The sequence below is a fragment of the Bubalus kerabau genome, chromosome 14 (genome assembly GCF_029407905.1).
Source record: "Bubalus kerabau isolate K-KA32 ecotype Philippines breed swamp buffalo chromosome 14, PCC_UOA_SB_1v2, whole genome shotgun sequence".
Taxonomy (NCBI): Eukaryota; Metazoa; Chordata; class Mammalia; order Artiodactyla; family Bovidae; genus Bubalus; species Bubalus kerabau.
Window position 1 is genome coordinate 1,277,548 of NC_073637.1, and position 22,395 is coordinate 1,299,942.

At 48.8% G+C, this 22,395-nt stretch overlaps 3 pseudogenes; all 3 read left to right on the forward strand.

Moving 5' to 3' along the window:
• Positions 1 to 5,068: 5,068 nt before the first annotated feature.
• Positions 5,069 to 5,188, forward strand: LOC129627377 (uncharacterized; annotated as a pseudogene).
• A 3,243-nt stretch (positions 5,189 to 8,431) lies between these two features.
• Positions 8,432 to 8,551, forward strand: LOC129627435 (uncharacterized; annotated as a pseudogene).
• A 3,244-nt stretch (positions 8,552 to 11,795) lies between these two features.
• On the forward strand, positions 11,796 to 11,915 carry LOC129627436 (uncharacterized; annotated as a pseudogene).
• Positions 11,916 to 22,395: the final 10,480 nt, after the last annotated feature.

The following is a 22,395-nucleotide window of genomic DNA, read 5'->3' on the forward strand; positions in this document are numbered from 1 at the left end:
CCATCAAAACCACAAAGAGCACCAGTCCCATCAAGCCAGAATTGGCAATGACAAAAAAGCCAATTTTGTGTGTATCAGTGCAGGCTAGTTTCAACAAAAGATATGCATCACAGAAATAGTGGTCTATTTCACTGGGGCCACAGAAAGGTAAAACAATCGCAAGAAGAAAGAGACCAAGAGAATGAAGACGTCCCCCTGCACACGACGCTATGAGAACTGAGTGACGTTTTTGCCTGTTCGTGGTGATGGCGTCGTGGAGAGGTTTGCTGATGACCACATAGCAGTCACAGGCCATCCCTATGAGGGTGAAGACCTCATTCCCCCCTCCCCAAAGAAGTGGGTGGTGAAAAGCTGTGTCATGCAGTTTTTATAGGAAATGGCCTTTTTCTCCATCAGTAAGTCAGTCATGAGTTTGGGTGTCACAGTGGAGGTGTAGAAGAGATCTGAGAGTGCAAGGCAGTTAAGGAAGAAGTACATGGGCTGGGTGATTAGCTGACTGCATGTAATAGAAATCACAATGATCAAATTCCCCAACCAAATAGCCAGGTAACAGAATAAGAAAAATAAAAAGCAGAGGATCTGGACTTTCTTGTCCATAGAAAGTTCTAAGAGGATAAATTCAGTAACATTATTTCTATCTTCCATGATCTGATGTTCAAGAAAGTTATCTGAAATGACAAAACCAATGAAACGAATCATTGATGAGAAAATGGAAACCTAATATCTACTTTAAATGGCACCAATGTGCCGGTGCTAGACGGCAAAGTCGATCAGGTCCCGAGAACGTGCACGGCGGGGCTGAGAAAAGAAACGAAAGCAAGAGAAATCTCCAACAAAGATGGGGTCGAGAGGTTCAGACACGTCTCCACGAAGGGACGCAGTCTGACACCAACTTTATTCAGCATCTCATATTTATACAGAAGAGCGTGAGAAAGACAAGACAGTTAACATTTTCTTTGTTTGACCTACACATCTTACAAACAGTCACAAGAAATCTTGAGAGCATGGGAATGGCACCCTGTTATTATTTCTTACACCAGATAATATTTCTCTGTGCGTGAGAAGTTTGCACAGAACTCCAGGTGCCTGCAGTAAATAAGCGCCTAATCTCTGGGGTGGCGGGACAGAGAGCTATGTTTGCAAGCAAACCCTCAAGGACTGAGGCAGCTCCCAGAGCTGTGTCCTTCGGACAAAGGACCCCGTTCTGACGGGCAGCTCCCCGCACCAATGCCTTTTAAAGACAAGTTCTTTTGAGACCCACTGAAATCATTTTCATTTAATACGAGTCTTTTGAATATCTAGTACTAATATTCCTCGAAGAGCTAAGAATACAGTGATAAATTAGACAAAGTTCCAGTTTTTATATAATTTAAATTATTTTGTGAGGAAGCCAGGAATTATGTTTATCAAGAATTTTTAAAAAAGAGATAATCTTAATAGTGTTAAGTAGGGCGACATATAATGTGCCAATTTAGGATGTAAAATAGAGGTAACTATAGAATTTGCTTGATTAAGTGGTTTCTAATGAAGTCACAAAATTGGTGTAGGGTGTGTGGGTGGGCTTTGCAGTGCTGGCACAGAGTCAATGTTAAATAAATATCAATTAAATAAAAATCTGGAAAGTGAACAATGTGCTATAATTTTGAAGGAATAATACAATACATAATCATCCTTTAGTCAGGTAATTCATGATAAAACTGAAGAACAAATCATTTTTATGAGTGGACTCATGATCCTTTTTGACTTTTAAGGTAGTTAAGTTGCTCAGTAGTATCTGACTCTTCGCGACCCAGTGGACTGTAGCCCACCAGGCTCCTCCATCCATGGGATTCTCCAGGCAAGAATACTGGAGTGGGTTGCCATTTCCTTCTCCAGGGGATCTTTCTGACTCAGGGATCAAACCCAGGTCTTCTGCATTGCAGGCAGATGCTTTAACCTCTGAGCCACCAGGGAAGCCCTTTTGACTTTTAAGAGGAAATAATTCCTTCATGCGAAATACTCCATGAAACTTTCATATTTCTTAAACAATATTTGTAGCATCTCTAGGTTAATATATTGACAACTATGCTTTTCCTGTTTGTCTATATTTCTCTTGCAAGATTATTTCCTCTTTCAAAATCAATTAGCATTCAGAAGTTATTTGAGTTACATCTTATCAGACTGTAATTATACTTGCCTAGTTTGGAAATCATATACTGAGGAATGGGCTCCTCTAATTCCAAAATAGTTCCCCCAAAACACAATACAACAAACAAGATGTAGCACTCCTTCCCTTAATTTCTTAGAGAATTCACCCACACAATCTGCATGTGGAGTAGAGTTCCCTTTGGTCACATCTTCTCTAGCATTCGTTATTGACAGACTTTGCAATGAGGACTATTCGAACTCGTGGAAGTGGTCCCTCCTTGTAACTTGGAGTTGAGTCGCTCCAAATATTAGTGTTATGGAACAAGATGACATTTTGGAAATGCAGAGAAATTCTATCATCTCCCTGCCCCAACTGCTCTTGTATTTTTCCATCATATTGAATATATGATCACATCCCTTCATGCTTGTTCCCCACGTTAGTCTCTGATGTCTTTTAACTGGAATGCCCTCTGCACTCTTTGGCTTCCATCCCATAGGGCATTTTTCATTTCTTGAATGTTCTAAGTTTCCCTGGTCGCATAGCCTTCCAAGATGCTATTTTCCCTGCCTGAAATTCTTCCTGCATCTTAACCCTGGTTTACGTAGGTTCAACCTATGGACCTCAACTCAATTGTTACTCTGAAAAGCCTTCCCTGACACCCAGGTTTTGGTGAGACAAGAGGCCCCTCGATAAGTTCTCAAAGGATCTGCCTGTGATGTATCATTAGATTCGTCTCAGTGAAAGCAGGAACTCTGTGTCTGCTTCTCTCCGCCTTCTAGTTCCAGAAACTTATTACATGCCTCCCAGCTCATCGTAGGTGCTCAGGATTTACTTAGTGTGTGAAAGACAGAAAAGTTCTTGGAAGCCTCAAGGTGTCACTTGGCTTGGCACTTTTGATCTCTTTGTATATTTGGCGATTCAATTCTTTATTTCCTGGGTTGACGTGTACACTATAATCAAGGCACAATCTAAGGCACTAAGACATATCCATAAATATAGGTTCTTGCTTTCAAGGAACTCGTACAGCAGATTTCTACAATTTAGGTTCTTGCTTTCAAGGAACTCGTACAGCAGATTTCTACAATTTAGGGCTTTTCAAATGCTCTACAAGAACGTGAACATTGAGTATGATCCATTTTCACTTCAAAGAAAGATATTTTGATTTCCATAGAAAAGGTGGAGACCTTGCAACCTTTAGTCCAATACTTATACCTTGACCATTTCAAGCAAGTCTTGTGGTTCCTTCTGGAGGTGTGTGGCTCTTGCAGAAATGTGAAGATCTTCCATCGTCCTCAGACTTTGGTGTCATTTGCAATCATAAAGAAAGCTTCCAGATATAGGTTCCAGACCACCACCACACACAGTCAGTAGCCAAAGGAGTGGATTCCAGGAATATGCGTTGTTAACCAGCATCACCGTTGATATTTCTGCTGCACACTCAATGCAGTAGCCAGGGCCTGGATTGTCCACTGGGTCTCATGTGGAATGGAAAGAAGGGCTTCCCCCCCCTCCCAAACATCCACCCCACTCTTGACAGCCTTGTGACTAGAAACGGGCCCCAAAACAAGAATCAGACAAACCAGATAAGCCCAGATGGTAGTCCATGAGATGAAGGAACTAAGCAGCTGGTTGGGATGGCGCCAAGGGGAAAGGTTGCTCTTTTTGTCTCCCACTCTACTCCTTTCTTCCTGGACGCCTTAGGGGTTCATCGTGGAGATTTGAAATAAAGTTCTCCAAAGTCATATGTGTTGAATCAAGATTTTGCATTTCACCATCTCTCAAAAACGAAGAGTGCTTAACCTGCACAGGTTTCTTTCAAAAAAGTCAATTGCTTTTCAGTTCTGGGGTTTCTCTCTTGCCTTGTTCAAGTAGCCTTAAGAGTAAAAATCAACGAAAACTAAAGAAAGATTCCAAGATACCAACAAAGGACACCTTCTGTTTCTTCAATCATCTTTCCACTTAGTAGCACACGAGCTCTTTTCTTTGTATTTTGCCTAGGGAATTCGCAATGTGCTGGTTCAGATGGCAAGGCATCCGCCCGCAGGAGACTCGGGTTTGATCCCTGGGTCGGGAAGATCCCCTGGAGAAGGTAATGGCAACCCACTCCAGTATTCTCGCCTGGGAAATGCCACGGACAGAGGAGCCTGATGGGCCGCACTCCATGGGTCCTATAAGAGTTGGGCTCAACCCAGCAACTACGAACAGAAGTATTTCCAAAGACCACACTCGTGTGTGTGTGTGTGTGTGTGTGTGTGTGTCTGTCTGTCTGTGTGCCTGCCTGTGGTTCGTCTGCTCTCTCAGGAAGGTCGGGTGCTTGGCAGGCGGCGTGGGGACAAGGGGGGCGCCTCGGTAGGGCAAAGGGGCGGGGCTGAGGCGCTCCGGTCGACCGCGCCTCCGTGGCTCCCGGTGGGTTTGGGCAGCGGGCAGGTGCCGGGCAAGTTGGGCGCTCAAGATTCGCTGCGCCTAGGCCCGCAGGAGGTTCAGAGGCCCCCGGGCCGCGGGGATCGGGAGGCGGCGGGCCCCGAAGACCGACACCTCCGGGGTCGCGCGGCCCTGAGCAGCGAAGGGGATGGGGGGGGAGGCCCCGCTCAGCCAGCGCGGCCGGGTCTGGAGTGGCCGGGGGTGGGAGGGCGCCGAGACCTCCGCACCCCTCAGCCCACCCCCCAGGCCCCGCGCGCACGCACGCACGCCCTCCCGGTCACTGGGGGGTCCTGGAAGCCCATCGGGCCCCCGGGCCCGGCCAGGCGGTTCCTGGTCTGGTGTTGGCGGTGTTCGGGGGCCGGGCCGGCGTCAGCAGGCTGGAGTGCGGTCGCGGGTCGTGCGGCTCAAGTACAGCACGGCCCCCCGAGGAGAGGGGCGGCCCGTTGGCCCGACCTGCAGGTCAGAGCGAAAGGGAGGCGAAGCGCAAGGCTCTTTGGGCGCCCCGCGGCGGCCGCGTCCGTCTCCGGCCCTACCGGCCTGAAGGCGCCAGATCTCGTCTGATCTCAGAAGCTAAGCAGGGTCGGGCCTGTTTAGTATCTTGGATGGGAGACCACCTGGGAATTCCGGGTGCTGGAGGCTTTTTTGCCTACCAGAAGAGGTCCTTTAGCCCCCGCCCCGCGTCCCAATTCTTGGACCCACACCCCCCTCGCCCCCCCGCCACCCCCGCAGCCCCAGCCCCTCCCGGGGCGGGGGGAGGGAGTGGGTGGCCGGGGCCCCGACTCCCGCTGCAGACCTGGGTTGCCTCCCCGCGGCCCGCGAGCCCCTCCGCATTCGCATTCGGCTTTCAGGAAACCAGACGACCGGCCGTCCCGTCTCCCTCTGGGGCTCCTTTGGCTTGCCTCAGGCAATCCCGGGGCTTGCACCGACTCCAGCCAGAGCCCCAGCCCCCGCCCCACCCCCAGCCTCGCAGGCGATCGCGCATGCGCATGCGAGCGCGCGCACAGATCGATGTGCCCAAACGGGGCATCTGGCTTGTTGGCTTGGACTGGGGGTGGATCTATGCCTGGGAGTGGGACTGCTGAACCATAGGCTACTTCTACTTTTAGTTCCTTCGCGAACCTCCATACTCTTTTCCATCCCGGCTGTACCAACTCCCATTCCTACTCAGCGTGGAGGAGAGTTCCCTTTGCTCCACAGCTTCTCCAGCATCTGCTATGGACAGACATTGCAATGAGGCCCAGTCGGACTCGGGCGAAGTGGTCCCTCCTTGGCGTTTGGAGTTGAGTCTCTCCAATCATTAGTGACGTGGAGCAAGATGACCGTTTGGAAATGCAGATGCAATTCTGTCACCATCCTGCTCCAACGGCTCTTGTATTTTCCCATCATATTGAAGATACGACCAATTCCCTTCATGCCTGCTCCTCACGTTCTTCTCGGATGTCTTTTCCCTGGAATGCCCTCTGCACTCTTTGGCTTCCATCCCATAGGGCATTTTCATTTCTTGAACGTCCTAAGGTTCCCTGGTCACGTAGACTTCCAGGATGCTGTTTTCCCTGCCTGAAATTCTTCCTGCATCTCAACCCTGGTTTACGTAGGTTCAACCTATGGACCTCAACGCAATGGTTACTCTGAAAAGCCTTCCCTGACACCCAGGTTTTGGTGAGGGTAGAGGCCCCTCGACAAGTTCTCCAAGGATCTGCCTGTGATGTATCATTAGATTCGTCTCAGTGAAAGCAGGAACTCTGTGTCTGCTTCTCTCCGCCTTCTAGTTCCAGAAACTTATTACATGCCTCCCAGCTCATCGTAGGTGCTCAGGATTTACTTAGCGTGTGAAAGACAGAAAAGTTCTTGGAAGCCTCAAGGTGTCACTTGGCTCGGCACTTTTGATCTCTTTGTATATTTGGCGATTCCATTCTTTCCTTTCCTGGGTTCATGTGTACGCTATATTCAAGGCACAATCTAAGGCATTAAGACATATCCATCAGTATGGGTTCTTGCTTTCAAGGAACTCGTACAGCAGATTTCTACAGTTTAGGGCTTTTCAAATGCTCTAGAAGAATGTGAACGTTCAGTGTGATCCATTTTCATTTCCAAGAAAGATCGTTTGACTTCCATAGCAAAGGTGGAGACCTTCCGACGTGTAGTCCAATACTTAGACCTTGACCATGTCAGGCAAGTCTTGCGGTTCCTTCTGGAGGTGTGTGGCTCTTGCAGAAACGTGGAGATCTTCCATCGTCCTCGGACTTTGGTGTCATTTGCAATCATCAAGAAAGCTTCCAGGTATAGGTTCCAGACCACCACCGCACACACTCAGTAGCCAACGGAGTGGATTCCAGGAATATGCGTTGTTAACCAGCATCACCGTTGATATTGTTGCTGCACGCTCTATGCAGTGGCCAGGGCCTGGATTGTCCACTGGGTCTCATGTGGAATGGAAAGAAGGGCTTCCCCCACCCCCCACCCCACCCCCCACTGTTGACAGCCTTGTGACTAGAAACGGGCCCCGAAACAAGAATCAGACAAACCAGATAAGCCCAGATGGTAGTCCATGAGATGAAGGAACTAAGCAGCTGGTTGGGATGGCGCCAAGGGGAAAGGTTGCTCTTTTTGTCTCCCGCTCTACTCCTTTCTTCCTGGACGCCTTAGGGGTTCATCATGGAGATTTGAAATAAAGTTCACCAAAGTCATATGTGTTGAATCAAGATTTTGCGTTTCACCATCTCTCAAAAACGAAGAGTGCTTAACCTGCACAGGTTTCTTTCAAAAAAGTCAATTGCTTTTCAGTTCTGGGGTTTCTCTCTTGCCTTGTTCAAGTAGCCTTAAGAGTAAAAATCAACGAAAACTAAAGAAAGATTCCAAGATACCAACAAAGGACACCTTCTGTTTCTTCAATCATCTTTCCACTTAGTAGCACACGAGCTCTTTTCTTTGTATTTTGCTTAGGGAATTCGCAATGTGCTGGTTCAGATGGCAAGGCATCCGCCCGCAGGAGACTCGGGTTTGATCCCTGGGTCGGGAAGATCCCCTGGAGAAGGTAATGGCAACCCACTCCAGTATTCTCGCCTGGGAAATGCCACGGACAGAGGAGCCTGATGGGCCGCACTCCATGGGTCCTATAAGAGTTGGGCTCAACCCAGCAACTACGAACAGAAGTATTTCCAAAGACCACACTCGTGTGTGTGTGTGTGTGTGTCTGTCTGTGTGCCTGCCTGTGGTTCGTCTGCTCTCTCAGGAAGGTCGGGTGCTTGGCGGGCGGCGTGGGGACAAGGGGGGCGCCTCGGTAGGGCAAAGGGGCGGGGCTGAGGCGCTCCGGTCGACCGCGCCTCCGTGGCTCCCGGTGGGTTTGGGCAGCGGGCAGGTGCCGGGCAAGTTGGGCGCTCAAGATTCGCTGCGCCTAGGCCCGCAGGAGGTTCAGAGGCCCCCGGGCCGCGGGGATCGGGAGGCGGCGGGCCCCGAAGACCGACACCTCCGGGGTCGCGGGGCACTGAGCAGCGAACGGGATGGTGGGGGGGGGGGGAGGCCCCGCTCAGCCAGCGCGGCCGGGTCTGGAGTGGCCGGGGGTGGGAGGGCGCCGAGACCTCCGCACCCCTCAGCCCACCCCCCAGGCCCCGCGCGCACGCACGCACGCACGCCCTCCCGGTCACTGGGGGGTCCTGGAAGCCCATCGGGCCCCCGGGCCCGGCCAGGCGGTTGCTGGTCTGGTGTTGGCGGTGTTCGGGGGCCGGGCCGGCGTCAGCAGGCTGGAGTGCGGTCGCGGGTCGTGCGGCTCAAGTACAGCACGGCCCCCCGAGGAGAGGGGCGGCCCGTTGGCCCGACCTGCAGGTCAGAGCGAAAGGGAGGCGAAGCGCAAGGCTCTTAGGGCGCCCCGCGGCGGCCGCGTCCGTCTGCGGCCCTACCGGCCTGAAGGCGCCCGATCTCGTCTGATCGCGGAAGCTAAGCAGGGTCGGGCCTGTTTAGTATCTTGGATGGGAGACCACCTGGGAATTCCGGGAGCTGGAGGCTTTTTTGCCTACCAGAAGAGGTCCTTTAGCCCCCGCCCCGCGTCCCAATTCTTGGACCCACACCCCCCTCGCCCCCCCGCCACCCCCGCAGCCCCAGCCCCTCCCGGGGCGGGGGGAGGGAGTGGGTGGCCGGGGCCCCGACTCCCGCTGCAGACCTGGGTTGCCTCCCCGCGGCCCGCGAGCCCCTCCGCATTCGCATTCGGCTTTCAGGAAACCAGACGACCGGCCGTCCCGTCTCCCTCTGGGGCTCCTTTGGCTTGCCTCAGGCAATCCCGGGGCTTGCACCGACTCCAGCCAGAGCCCCAGCCCCCGCCCCACCCCCAGCCTCGCAGGCGATCGCGCATGCGCATGCGAGCGCGCGCACAGATCGATGTGCCCAAACGGGGCATCTGGCTTGTTGGCTTGGACTGGGGGTGGATCTATGCCTGGGAGTGGGACTGCTGAACCATAGGCTACTTCTACTTTTAGTTCCTTCGCGAACCTCCATACTCTTTTCCATCCCGGCTGTACCAACTCCCATTCCTACTCAGCGTGGAGGAGAGTTCCCTTTGCTCCACAGCTTCTCCAGCATCTGCTATGGACAGACATTGCAATGAGGCCCAGTCGGACTCGGGCGAAGTGGTCCCTCCTTGGCGTTTGGAGTTGAGTCTCTCCAATCATTAGTGACGTGGAGCAAGATGACCGTTTGGAAATGCAGATGCAATTCTGTCACCATCCTGCTCCAACGGCTCTTGTATTTTCCCATCATATTGAAGATACGACCAATTCCCTTCATGCCTGCTCCTCACGTTCTTCTCGGATGTCTTTTCCCTGGAATGCCCTCTGCACTCTTTGGCTTCCATCCCATAGGGCATTTTCATTTCTTGAACGTCCTAAGGTTCCCTGGTCACGTAGACTTCCAGGATGCTGTTTTCCCTGCCTGAAATTCTTCCTGCATCTCAACCCTGGTTTACGTAGGTTCAACCTATGGACCTCAACGCAATGGTTACTCTGAAAAGCCTTCCCTGACACCCAGGTTTTGGTGAGGGTAGAGGCCCCTCGACAAGTTCTCCAAGGATCTGCCTGTGATGTATCATTAGATTCGTCTCAGTGAAAGCAGGAACTCTGTGTCTGCTTCTCTCCGCCTTCTAGTTCCAGAAACTTATTACATGCCTCCCAGCTCATCGTAGGTGCTCAGGATTTACTTAGCGTGTGAAAGACAGAAAAGTTCTTGGAAGCCTCAAGGTGTCACTTGGCTCGGCACTTTTGATCTCTTTGTATATTTGGCGATTCCATTCTTTCCTTTCCTGGGTTCATGTGTACGCTATATTCAAGGCACAATCTAAGGCATTAAGACATATCCATCAGTATGGGTTCTTGCTTTCAAGGAACTCGTACAGCAGATTTCTACAGTTTAGGGCTTTTCAAATGCTCTAGAAGAATGTGAACGTTCAGTGTGATCCATTTTCATTTCCAAGAAAGATCGTTTGACTTCCATAGCAAAGGTGGAGACCTTCCGACGTGTAGTCCAATACTTAGACCTTGACCATGTCAGGCAAGTCTTGCGGTTCCTTCTGGAGGTGTGTGGCTCTTGCAGAAACGTGGAGATCTTCCATCGTCCTCGGACTTTGGTGTCATTTGCAATCATCAAGAAAGCTTCCAGGTATAGGTTCCAGACCACCACCGCACACACTCAGTAGCCAACGGAGTGGATTCCAGGAATATGCGTTGTTAACCAGCATCACCGTTGATATTGTTGCTGCACGCTCTATGCAGTGGCCAGGGCCTGGATTGTCCACTGGGTCTCATGTGGAATGGAAAGAAGGGCTTCCCCCACCCCCCACCCCACCCCCCACTGTTGACAGCCTTGTGACTAGAAACGGGCCCCGAAACAAGAATCAGACAAACCAGATAAGCCCAGATGGTAGTCCATGAGATGAAGGAACTAAGCAGCTGGTTGGGATGGCGCCAAGGGGAAAGGTTGCTCTTTTTGTCTCCCGCTCTACTCCTTTCTTCCTGGACGCCTTAGGGGTTCATCATGGAGATTTGAAATAAAGTTCACCAAAGTCATATGTGTTGAATCAAGATTTTGCGTTTCACCATCTCTCAAAAACGAAGAGTGCTTAACCTGCACAGGTTTCTTTCAAAAAAGTCAATTGCTTTTCAGTTCTGGGGTTTCTCTCTTGCCTTGTTCAAGTAGCCTTAAGAGTAAAAATCAACGAAAACTAAAGAAAGATTCCAAGATACCAACAAAGGACACCTTCTGTTTCTTCAATCATCTTTCCACTTAGTAGCACACGAGCTCTTTTCTTTGTATTTTGCTTAGGGAATTCGCAATGTGCTGGTTCAGATGGCAAGGCATCCGCCCGCAGGAGACTCGGGTTTGATCCCTGGGTCGGGAAGATCCCCTGGAGAAGGTAATGGCAACCCACTCCAGTATTCTCGCCTGGGAAATGCCACGGACAGAGGAGCCTGATGGGCCGCACTCCATGGGTCCTATAAGAGTTGGGCTCAACCCAGCAACTACGAACAGAAGTATTTCCAAAGACCACACTCGTGTGTGTGTGTGTGTGTCTGTCTGTGTGCCTGCCTGTGGTTCGTCTGCTCTCTCAGGAAGGTCGGGTGCTTGGCGGGCGGCGTGGGGACAAGGGGGGCGCCTCGGTAGGGCAAAGGGGCGGGGCTGAGGCGCTCCGGTCGACCGCGCCTCCGTGGCTCCCGGTGGGTTTGGGCAGCGGGCAGGTGCCGGGCAAGTTGGGCGCTCAAGATTCGCTGCGCCTAGGCCCGCAGGAGGTTCAGAGGCCCCCGGGCCGCGGGGATCGGGAGGCGGCGGGCCCCGAAGACCGACACCTCCGGGGTCGCGGGGCACTGAGCAGCGAACGGGATGGTGGGGGGGGGGGAGGCCCCGCTCAGCCAGCGCGGCCGGGTCTGGAGTGGCCGGGGGTGGGAGGGCGCCGAGACCTCCGCACCCCTCAGCCCACCCCCCAGGCCCCGCGCGCACGCACGCACGCACGCACGCCCTCCCGGTCACTGGGGGGTCCTGGAAGCCCATCGGGCCCCCGGGCCCGGCCAGGCGGTTGCTGGTCTGGTGTTGGCGGTGTTCGGGGGCCGGGCCGGCGTCAGCAGGCTGGAGTGCGGTCGCGGGTCGTGCGGCTCAAGTACAGCACGGCCCCCCGAGGAGAGGGGCGGCCCGTTGGCCCGACCTGCAGGTCAGAGCGAAAGGGAGGCGAAGCGCAAGGCTCTTAGGGCGCCCCGCGGCGGCCGCGTCCGTCTGCGGCCCTACCGGCCTGAAGGCGCCCGATCTCGTCTGATCGCGGAAGCTAAGCAGGGTCGGGCCTGTTTAGTATCTTGGATGGGAGACCACCTGGGAATTCCGGGAGCTGGAGGCTTTTTTGCCTACCAGAAGAGGTCCTTTAGCCCCCGCCCCGCGTCCCAATTCTTGGACCCACACCCCCCTCGCCCCCCCGCCACCCCCGCAGCCCCAGCCCCTCCCGGGGCGGGGGGAGGGAGTGGGTGGCCGGGGCCCCGACTCCCGCTGCAGACCTGGGTTGCCTCCCCGCGGCCCGCGAGCCCCTCCGCATTCGCATTCGGCTTTCAGGAAACCAGACGACCGGCCGTCCCGTCTCCCTCTGGGGCTCCTTTGGCTTGCCTCAGGCAATCCCGGGGCTTGCACCGACTCCAGCCAGAGCCCCAGCCCCCGCCCCACCCCCAGCCTCGCAGGCGATCGCGCATGCGCATGCGAGCGCGCGCACAGATCGATGTGCCCAAACGGGGCATCTGGCTTGTTGGCTTGGACTGGGGGTGGATCTATGCCTGGGAGTGGGACTGCTGAACCATAGGCTACTTCTACTTTTAGTTCCTTCGCGAACCTCCATACTCTTTTCCATCCCGGCTGTACCAACTCCCATTCCTACTCAGCGTGGAGGAGAGTTCCCTTTGCTCCACAGCTTCTCCAGCATCTGCTATGGACAGACATTGCAATGAGGCCCAGTCGGACTCGGGCGAAGTGGTCCCTCCTTGGCGTTTGGAGTTGAGTCTCTCCAATCATTAGTGACGTGGAGCAAGATGACCGTTTGGAAATGCAGATGCAATTCTGTCACCATCCTGCTCCAACGGCTCTTGTATTTTCCCATCATATTGAAGATACGACCAATTCCCTTCATGCTTGCTCCTCACGTTCTTCTCGGATGTCTTTTCCCTGGAGATTATTTAGTATAGCTGATCTGGAACCCTTGTTTTTTAATTCTCATCATTACTGTTCTTTGCTCGCTTTTACTTATATTTGTTTTTTAAATGGTTAAATATTGCAGTGTATAGGGTAAAAAAAAACAAAAACTCTCTCTTCCAACAGACTTCCCTCCCACTCTTCCATGTTGTCCAACATTGTAGGGGAAACCACTATTGATAGTTGGGCTTCTCTGGTGGCTCAACCGGTAAAGAACCCACCTGCTGATGCAGGAGACATAAAGAGACGTGGGTTTAATCCCTGGGATGGGAAGATTCCCTGGAGGAGGGCATGGCGACCCACTCTAATATTCTTGCCTGGAAAATTCCACGGACAGAGGAGCCTGGAGGCCTACAGTCTGTGGAGTTGCAAAGAGTCAGACAAGACTGGGCACTTGTGCACTCACTATTATCAGTTTGCTGTATACATATGCAATTTCCATGTGTGTGTCTTAAGTACTGATACATTCATTCACATACATATGGGTATATACACGGTCCAAGATTTTTTAAATTTGTATTATATTTAATTTTTATTGAATTATAATTGACATACAATATAATGTTAGTTTCAGGTGTACAACATAGTGATTTGACAGTTTTTTAATTTTAATTATTTTTTTATTGAAGGATTTTGCTTGACAGAATTTTGTTGTTTTCTATCAAACCTCAACATGAATCAGCCATAGGTATGCATATATCCCCTCCCTTTGGAACCTCCCTCCCCTCTCTCTTGGAGAAGGCGATGGCACCCCACTCCAGTACTCTTGCCTGGAGAATCCCATGGACGGAGGAGCCTGGTAGGCTGCAGTCCATGGGGTCGCGAAGAGTCGAACACGACTGAGCGACTTCACTTTCAATTTTCACTTGCATGCATTGGAGAAGGAAATGGCAACCCACTCCAGTGTTCTTGCCTGGAGAATCCCAGGGACCGGGGAGCCTGTTGGGCTGCCGTCTATGGGGTCGCAGAGTCGGACACGACTGAAGTGACTTGGCAGCCCCTCTCTCTCCCCACCCCACCCCTCTAGGTTGATACAGTGCCCCTGTGTGAGTTTCCTGAGCCATGCAGCAAATTCCCATTGCCTATCTATTTTACATATGGCAGGCTAAGATTTTTGAAAATAGTTTTACTCCAAACTAGAACCTAACTAAACCAAACTAAAAATGGCGGGGGAGGGTGATAAAATGGGAGTTCTGAACAACAAAATAAATATCATTTCTAATAGAAATTGTTATTTCTCTTATCATTGCTCATCTAGAAATAATCATGAAATTTTTAAACATTTTTATTTATTTGACTGCACTGGGTCTTAGTTGTGCCATGTGGGTTCTTTAGCTGCAGCATGCAAACTCTTGCGGCATGTGGGATCTAGTTTCCTGAATGCAGATGGAACCCAGCCCCCTGCATTGGGAACACAGACTGAGCCACTGGGCCACCAGGGAATTCCCTAGAAATTCTCATAAAATTTGACAAAAGCTTTTCAGGCTTCCCAGGTGGAGCCAGTGTTAAAGAACTCACCTGCTGGGACTTCCCTGGTGGTCCAGGGGCTAAGACTCCATGCTCCCAATGCAGGGGGCCTGGGTTTGATTTCTGGTCAGGGAACTAGATCCCACATGCTTCAACTAAGGGTTCACATGCTTCGACAAAATTGCAACCAAATAAATTAAAAAAAGAAAACTCACTTGCTAATGCAGGTGATATAAAGGACACTGGGTTCGATCCGTGGGTCATGAAGATCCCTTGGAGGAGGTCATGGCAACCTACTCCAGTATTCTTGCCTGGAGAATCCCACAGACAGAGGAGCCTGGCCAGCTATAGTCCATGGGGTCTCCAAGAGTCGGACATGACTCGGTGACTAACACACATGAAGGGGTCCTCAGTGCTATGCATGGTGGGTAGGGTGGAATTTATTCTTTGGAACAGTCTGTTATCTCTTGCTTCATAGGATTAGTTTGGTACTTTAGAAAGATCATTCTGGGACCAGAATAGAGGATGGATTAGAGACAGTGAAACCAGCTGAGGGGTTACTGCAATGTGCCAGGCAAAGGGGGGTGAGTGTGTGAACTGAGAACGTGGAGCTGGATGTGCACAAGTCAAAGGAGAAAAGGGGTCTGGATGAAGAGACCTCGGAGGAAGACTCACAGAACCTGAAAACCAGTTGGATATGGAGGTGAAGGGGAGCTGGTAGACACTCTTCCTTCTCATCTCCTAAATCTTTAAAAAATGTTTATTAATTTATTTGGCTGTGCTGGGTCTTAGTTGCAGCACACAAGGTCTTTAGTTGCAGTATGTGGGACTGAATTTCCTGGCCAGTGATAGAACCTGGGCCCCAGCCCTGGGAGCAAAGAGTCTTAGCCACTGGACCACCAGGGAATTCCCTAAGATCTTTCTTTCTAAGCAGGAACTTTGTATCTCTTGCCAACTCTGGCCAGGTAACTGGGGCTCAATTAAAGTTTTCTTTATTTTTGTTCTAAATGTATTTCAGTTTTTTTCAATTAAAATTTTTGAAGAAATCCTTCATTTTGTTTTTTGGGTTTTTTTTTGTTTTTTTTTTGTTTTTTTTTTGTTTTTTTTTTTTTTTATCCACTATACAATCCTAAGCAATTCCTGTTCATGTTTTGATTACCAAAATTTTAATGCTTTTTTCCCTTCAAAGTATGATTTCAACTAATACAATAGTTTTTATTACTCACCCGGTCATTCAAAAGCTGATGGTTTAGGGGTGTTGAGGTACTCATCTTTGTCTGCATTTTGGGACCATTTGTGTTTTTTGGAGGTGGAAATGCCATCATGAAATAACTGAATATTCTTCTGTAAGAAAAACTATGTCTTCAGAAGAAATGAATCATACAATCTTCAGAATACTAAAAATACTAATACCATATAATCTTTTTCAGTACACTGGGACAGGGACTAGCGGGAGAGTGACATTTACTGGGAGTATTTTATATGTCAGGCACTTAACAGGTTTGTTCAGTTAAACCCATAACAATATGGTAAGGTGGTGGGTTTTAGCTTATTTTACAGATGAAGAAAATGAGGCTCACTTTGCTTTGCCCAGAGTTATACAGACAGTAGGTGGTGAAACAGAGAATCAGACCCAGGTCTGTTTAACTCTGTTTGATTTTCACTGGACCAAGCGGGAAAAATCAGAATCACTCTTAGCTAAGAACATACCATATTGGTCAGAAAGAAGTATTTATAAAATCACTGTGCAATCTGATCTACTCCATTTTGTCCCTTGTGACCTCCTTCTTCCTCTGTTAACTTTCTGACATCTAGCTAACAAGGGCTCTAGCTTGCTACCATGTTTAAGAAGTAGAATAGTACAATGGACAAGGCCAAGAATTTATATATGGGCAGATTTGGGTTTATTGAGAAAAATACACTGGGGAAAATATACAGTACACCCAGTATTGTATATGTCTGCCTTCATTTTTGTGGCCTCACGGCATGTGGGATCTCAGTTCTCCCACCGGAGATGAACTCACATCCCTTGTATTGGAAATGTTGAGTCTTAACCATGACTGCTGTTGTTCAGTCACTAAGTTGTGCCCAGCTCTTTGCAACTCCATGGACTGAAGTACACCAGGCTTCCCTGTCCTTCACTATCTCCAAGTTTGCTCAGACTCATGTCCATTGAGTTCGTGATGCCATCCAACCATCTCATCCTCTTTTGCCTCCCTTCTCCTCCTGCCTTCAATCTTTGCCAGCATCGGGGTCTTTTCCAAGGAGTCGGCTCTTTGCATCAGGTGGCCAAAGTTCTGGAGCTTCAGCTGCAGCATCAGTCCTCCCAATGAATATTCAGGGTTGATTTCCTTTAGGATGGACTCATTTGATCTCCTTGCTGTCCAAGGGAGTCTCAAAGGTCTTCTCCAGTACCACAATGAAAAGGCATCGATTCTTCAACGCTCAACCTTCTTTATGATCCAATTCTAACCATTGGACAGCCAGGGAAGTCCCTATGTATGTCTTCATTGGATTAAAGCACTCTAATTTCCACGAGGGATTACTTTTCCCTCAGTGTTTAGGGTCTGCTGGGTTGGTTAATCGAGGTGGCCTCCCCTTGCCCAGTCATAAGACTAAGCTAGGCCAGGTAACTGATGCTGGCTTATCCTTGCTTTACAGCCAAGGTGATCATTCAAAGTACCATAGATGCTCTGAGTAGACTGTTAAGCTGTTCTTAGACTCTTCTTGGAGGGGCTTCCTTGGTGGTGCTAGTGGTAAAGAATCTGCCTGCCAATTCTGGAGACAGAAGAGATGCAGGTTTGATCCCTGGGCCAGGAAGATCCCCTGGAGGAGGCCATGGCAGCCCACTCCAGTATTCTTGCCTGGAGAATCCCTGGGGCAGAGGACCCTGGTGGGCTATGGGCCACAGGGTCACAAAGAATCAGACACGACTGAAGCAACTTAGCATGCATGCATGTCCTTTCTTATCCATTTTGTGGGCCACCTGATAGCCTTCAATAAATTTCACCTACATTAGCTAGAAGACCCTTCTTGTAGGGGCATCCCTGGTGGCTCAGATGGTAAGGAATCTGCCTGCAGTGCGGGAGACCTGAATTCGATCCCTGGGTTGGGAAGAGTCCTTGGAGGAGGGCATGGCAACCCACTCCAGCATTCTTGGCTGGAGAATCCCCATGGACGGAGGAGCCTGGCGGGCGACAAAGAGTTGGAAACAACTGAGCGACTAAGCACACAGCACACACACATTAGCTAGAATCTATTTCTGTTGTTTGCAACCAAAACTTTTTACATTACACAGTTTGGATCCTGGCTCTAAAACTTACTAGCTTTGAAACTTTTTGCAAGTAGTCACTCAGTCATGTCTGACTAACTCCATGGACTGCAGCATGCCAGGCTTCCCTGTCCTTTCCCATCTCCCGGAGGTTACTCAAACTCATGTCCATTGAGTCAGTTATGCCATCCAACCATCTCGTCCTCTGGCATCCCCTTCTCCTCCTGCCTTCAATCTTTCCCAGCATCAGGGTCTTTTCTAATGCGTGGGCTCTTCGCATCAAGTGGGCAAAGAATTGGACCTTCAGCTTCAGCATCAGTCCTTCCAATGAATATTCAGAACTGATCTCCTTTAGGATTGACTTGGGCAGGTACACACTGCTATACTTAAAATGGATAACCAACAGGGACCCATGATATAGCACAAGGAACTGTGCTCAATGGCAGCCTGGCTGGGGGAGAATGGATACATGTATATGTATGGGTGAGACCCTTCATTGTTCATGTGAAACTACCACAACACTGTTAATTGGTTATACTCCAACACAAAATAAAAAGTTAAAAAAAAAATAAAATAGCATCACCACAGACTTTCTTAGAACTTCCTGTTATTTCCAGAGTTCTTCAAAGCCTGTCCTTGAAGGGGGCACAACAAAATATTTTAAGGTAAAAATATTTAAAGCAGATGGATGGCATTTTTCAGTATATAGCTTCAGTGTTTCTGTTTGTTTGTGCCTTCTTCCTCTCTGAAGGTATGTTTCAGATCCAAAGCAGTGGTGCTGAGTTGGAGCCTGCACAGGATTTGCCTACCTGACCCAGGGCTCCAAAAAGTATAGCAACAAATATAAGACAATTTAAAAAAAGATTTCTTTTTATTTATTTATCTGGCTGAGCCAGGTCTTTGTTAGGGCATGTGGGATGTAGTTCCCTGACCAGGGATAGAACCCAGGTCCCCTGGACCACCAGGGAATTCACCCAGACAATATTTTGATCCACATGCCACAACGAAGACCTGGCACAGCCAAATAAATAAAAACAAATATATATTTTTTAAATTAACCGTTAGTTTTGGACTTACAGAGGATTCCCCCAAATGCTAGATCTGAAATTTTGTGACTCTCACTTGACATGTAATATTCCCTCTCAGGTTTAAATTAGAGCTGAAGAGAAAGCCAATAGTTTTAAAACCTCAGGGTTTTAAACCATAGATAATGTCTTCCTGCAGTTGCCTGCTGATACCACTCCACTGGAATAAGGGGAAATAAAGGAGGTTCAGATGAGCCCTCACATTCTTAGCTCCTAACAGCTAAGTTGCAAAGATGTAAGAAATGATTTCATTACAGTATTATTAATTGGCTGCTATAAAAATACACATGAACAGGCAAATATATAAAGCATGGTCACTGAGTCTAGATCTGCTCAGTTAAAAATCACATATTTCCTTTTTTATTGCTATTTATTCATGGTTGATGTTTCTTCTATTTAAATTGATTGAAGTTGTGTGTACACAACAATTTTTATTTATCTGTTTAGGCTAAGCCACTCGGCTTGCAAAATCTTAGTCCCCAACCAGGGATTGACCCTGGTCCTCGGCAATGAACATACAGAGTCCTAACCTCTGGACTGCCAGGGAATTCCTTAAACCAATTGTTTTCCATCTTTTATTTTATTTTTTTCAGGCCTATAAAACTCTTTGAGGATATGATGAAAACTATGAATCTTCTCCCTAGAAAAATTCATATTAACATTGCTGCTGCTGCTGCTAAGTCACTTCAGTCGTGTCCAACTCTGTGGATCCTACAGACGGCAGCCAGCAGGCTCCCCCGTCCCTGGGATTCTCCAGGCAAGAACACTGGAGTGGGCTGCCATTTCCTTCTCCAATGCATGAAAGTGAAAAGTGAAAGGGAAGTCACTCAGTCATGTCCGACTCTTAGTGACCCCATGGACTGAAGCCTACCAAGCTCCTCCATCCATGGGATTTTCCAGGCAAAGTACTGGAGTGGGGTGCCATTGCCTTCTCCGCATATTAACATTACATTTTGCTTATACCAGGTTAAAACCGTCTGTTGTAAGCTCAGAAACTCTCTTTTCCCAGTTTGAGTAGAAAACAATCTGACTGATTCTAAGCACGATTTCTGATTAAGACAAAGTAGTTTTTCCAGGTCCTCCCTAAGGTTTTGCTGTTTCTTTTTGTTTTGTTTTTTTTTTTTTTTTTTCCTTCCTGGTTCTTCAGAGCTAGAAATCATTTGAATTAGGCTTTTTTTTTTTCAAATCAATTTGAGTAAAGTTTGGTTTTCAGGAGATGGGCCTGGCTGAGCAAAAGAGCCCTCTTGGTAATAGTCTTCCTGAAGCAGGCATATGGAGGTATCCTGCCCTGGTTTTTGTCATTATCCTTTTACAGTTTTTTTCCTCTGTCCACTCTAGAAGATGGGCAGTGTGCATATCTGCATGTCCACACTGGTTCACAGTATAGACCACTCAGACTCTTTCATACAACATACCAAAAAATTACAAGACAAAGCAAGTTGCCTTCCCTCCTTCTACATACAAACCTGGCTGTTGTTTTTTCATGACCTCTTTCCCCCTTAATGGCTGTCCTTGCATGTTCCCCTTTAATTTTTCTTTGGATAAAGGGGAAGAAAAAGGGCTTCTGGCCCTTACCCCCAGTGTGTGCTTCTAGTGTCATGCTTAAAGGCAAGGCTAGGTCCTCTGGTCAAGTTCCAGTGGTAACACACCTCCAATCCCATCTTCAAAGCCATTCTTCACACTGTCACCATTGCACAACTTCACTAAAGACTTCTTAGGTCTGTATTACAGGTATAAAGACAAGTCTTGCCTGTAATGGAGATTACAGTCTACTACAAGAGGGTTTTTTTAACAAAAAAAATGTATATATTTAAGGTGATGTTTTAGTATATGTACACATTGTGGGATGCTTACCACAATCAAACTATGTAACATATCCATCACCTCCCATAGTTACTGTGTGTGTGTGCATGTGTGCGTGTGTGTGCATGTGTGTGCTTCTGTGTGTGTGATTACCCTTGAGATCTACTCTTCTAGTAAATTTCAAGTATATAATATATTATTATTAACTATAGTCACCATGATCCCTGGGCAGGAAGATCCCCTGAAGAAGTTAATGGCAACCCACTCCAGTGTTCTTGCCTGGAGAATCCCATGGACAGAGGAACCTGGTGGGCTACAGTCCATGGGGTTGCAAGAGTGGGACACAACTTAGCGACTAAACTACCACCACCATCACCACATAGTCACCATGCTGTACATAAGGTCTCTAGAACTTATTCCTTTTATAACTGAAGGTTTGTACCCTTTGATCAATATCTCCACACTTCCCTCCTCCCCAACTTTGGCTAACCACTACTCTATTCAGGGAAGTATTTTTTTAAAGGTCTGTTTGTCATTTGTCAGCTCAAAAACCTTCAGAGACTCAGTAAGGGCTACAGAATCCTTAGCATGCTGATCTAGGTGCACCATGAATTTACCTTTTTGGTTCATCCTCCTTCCTCTCCCTTCATGCACTATCTGTACAGACACACTGAACTTCAGATCAGAGAATGTGGTACAAAACTGGTGCTTCTCTGCTAATGTGGTTTTCTGAATGTGCTCACCTGAATCCTAAACTCAGTAGTACACAGTAGGTGCTCAATAAAACCTTGTCTCAATCAGCGGAATGAATGAACACAATAGTGGAGGTGAGGTGGTTTAAGGATTAAAGCTAGTGGCAAAGAAGGTACAACTCAACATTAGGAACCGAACATTGGGGTTAGACTCAGGATAATCGGGTTTTTATTTGGCGTTTACAGAGCAGAACACGGTTGAGTTTCTCCACTAACACACAGCTCACCCATTGTAAGCTGCAGTATCATCAGAGAAGGAAATAGAGATTGCCAGGAAATGATCAGGAAATAGGGTACGGATGTGAGAGTTGGACTGTGAAGAAGGCTGAGCACCGAAGAATGGATGCTTTTGAACTGTGGTGTTGGAGAAGACTCTTGAGAGTCCCTTGGACTGCAAGGAGATCCAACCAATCCATTCTGAAGGAGATCAGCCCTGGGATTTCTTTGGAAGGAATGATGCTCAAGTTGAAACTCCAGTACTTTGGCCACCTCATGCGAAGAGTTGACTCATTGGAAAAGACTCGGATGCTGGGAGGGATTGGGGGCAAGAGGAGAAGGGGACGACAGAGGATGAGATGGCTGGATGGCATCACTGACTCGATGGACGTGAGTCTCAGTGAACTCCGGGAGTTGGAGATGGACAGGGAGGCCTGGCGTGCTGCGATTCATGGGGTCGCAAAGAGTCGCACACGACTGAGCGACTGATCTGATCTGATCTGATCTAGATTTAAATATGAATTCATCTTATATTCAACTAGGTGGAAACAAAGAGAAACTATAAGACAATGCAAAGACCTAGTGCTTTGATAAGCACAGAAGTAATTATTTGTTGGTTGTTAATTTCATATATACGATGCACCTGGTCATTTAACTGCTAATACACAGCAAAATGTAATTCCCGGGGTCACTGCCAAGCCTCGTGAGAAGCCCAGGAGGACCTGAGAGAAGAGCTCTCAAAAGAGTCTCCATCTTTTTCATGCAGCGATCACTGCTCTCACCTCTTTAAGGCTTTCTCTTCAAGTCTTTCTCCTCAAGCCTCTAGCGCTGGTGTTGCCATAGCTCCTGTTTCTGTGACTCCGTCTAGCCCCCACCCCTTCCAGTAGGCCAATCACTACCTATAAATCTTTTCGCTGGCATCCGGGGTCTCTTAGGCAACAATGTGTGGTCTCTTGATTGGCTGGGAGATCCTGGAGGGCTGGCTCCAAATTTGGGCACGGGGACAAAATGGAAAAGTGGGAGGGCCCAGAGGGTGGGAAAGGCTGCCAT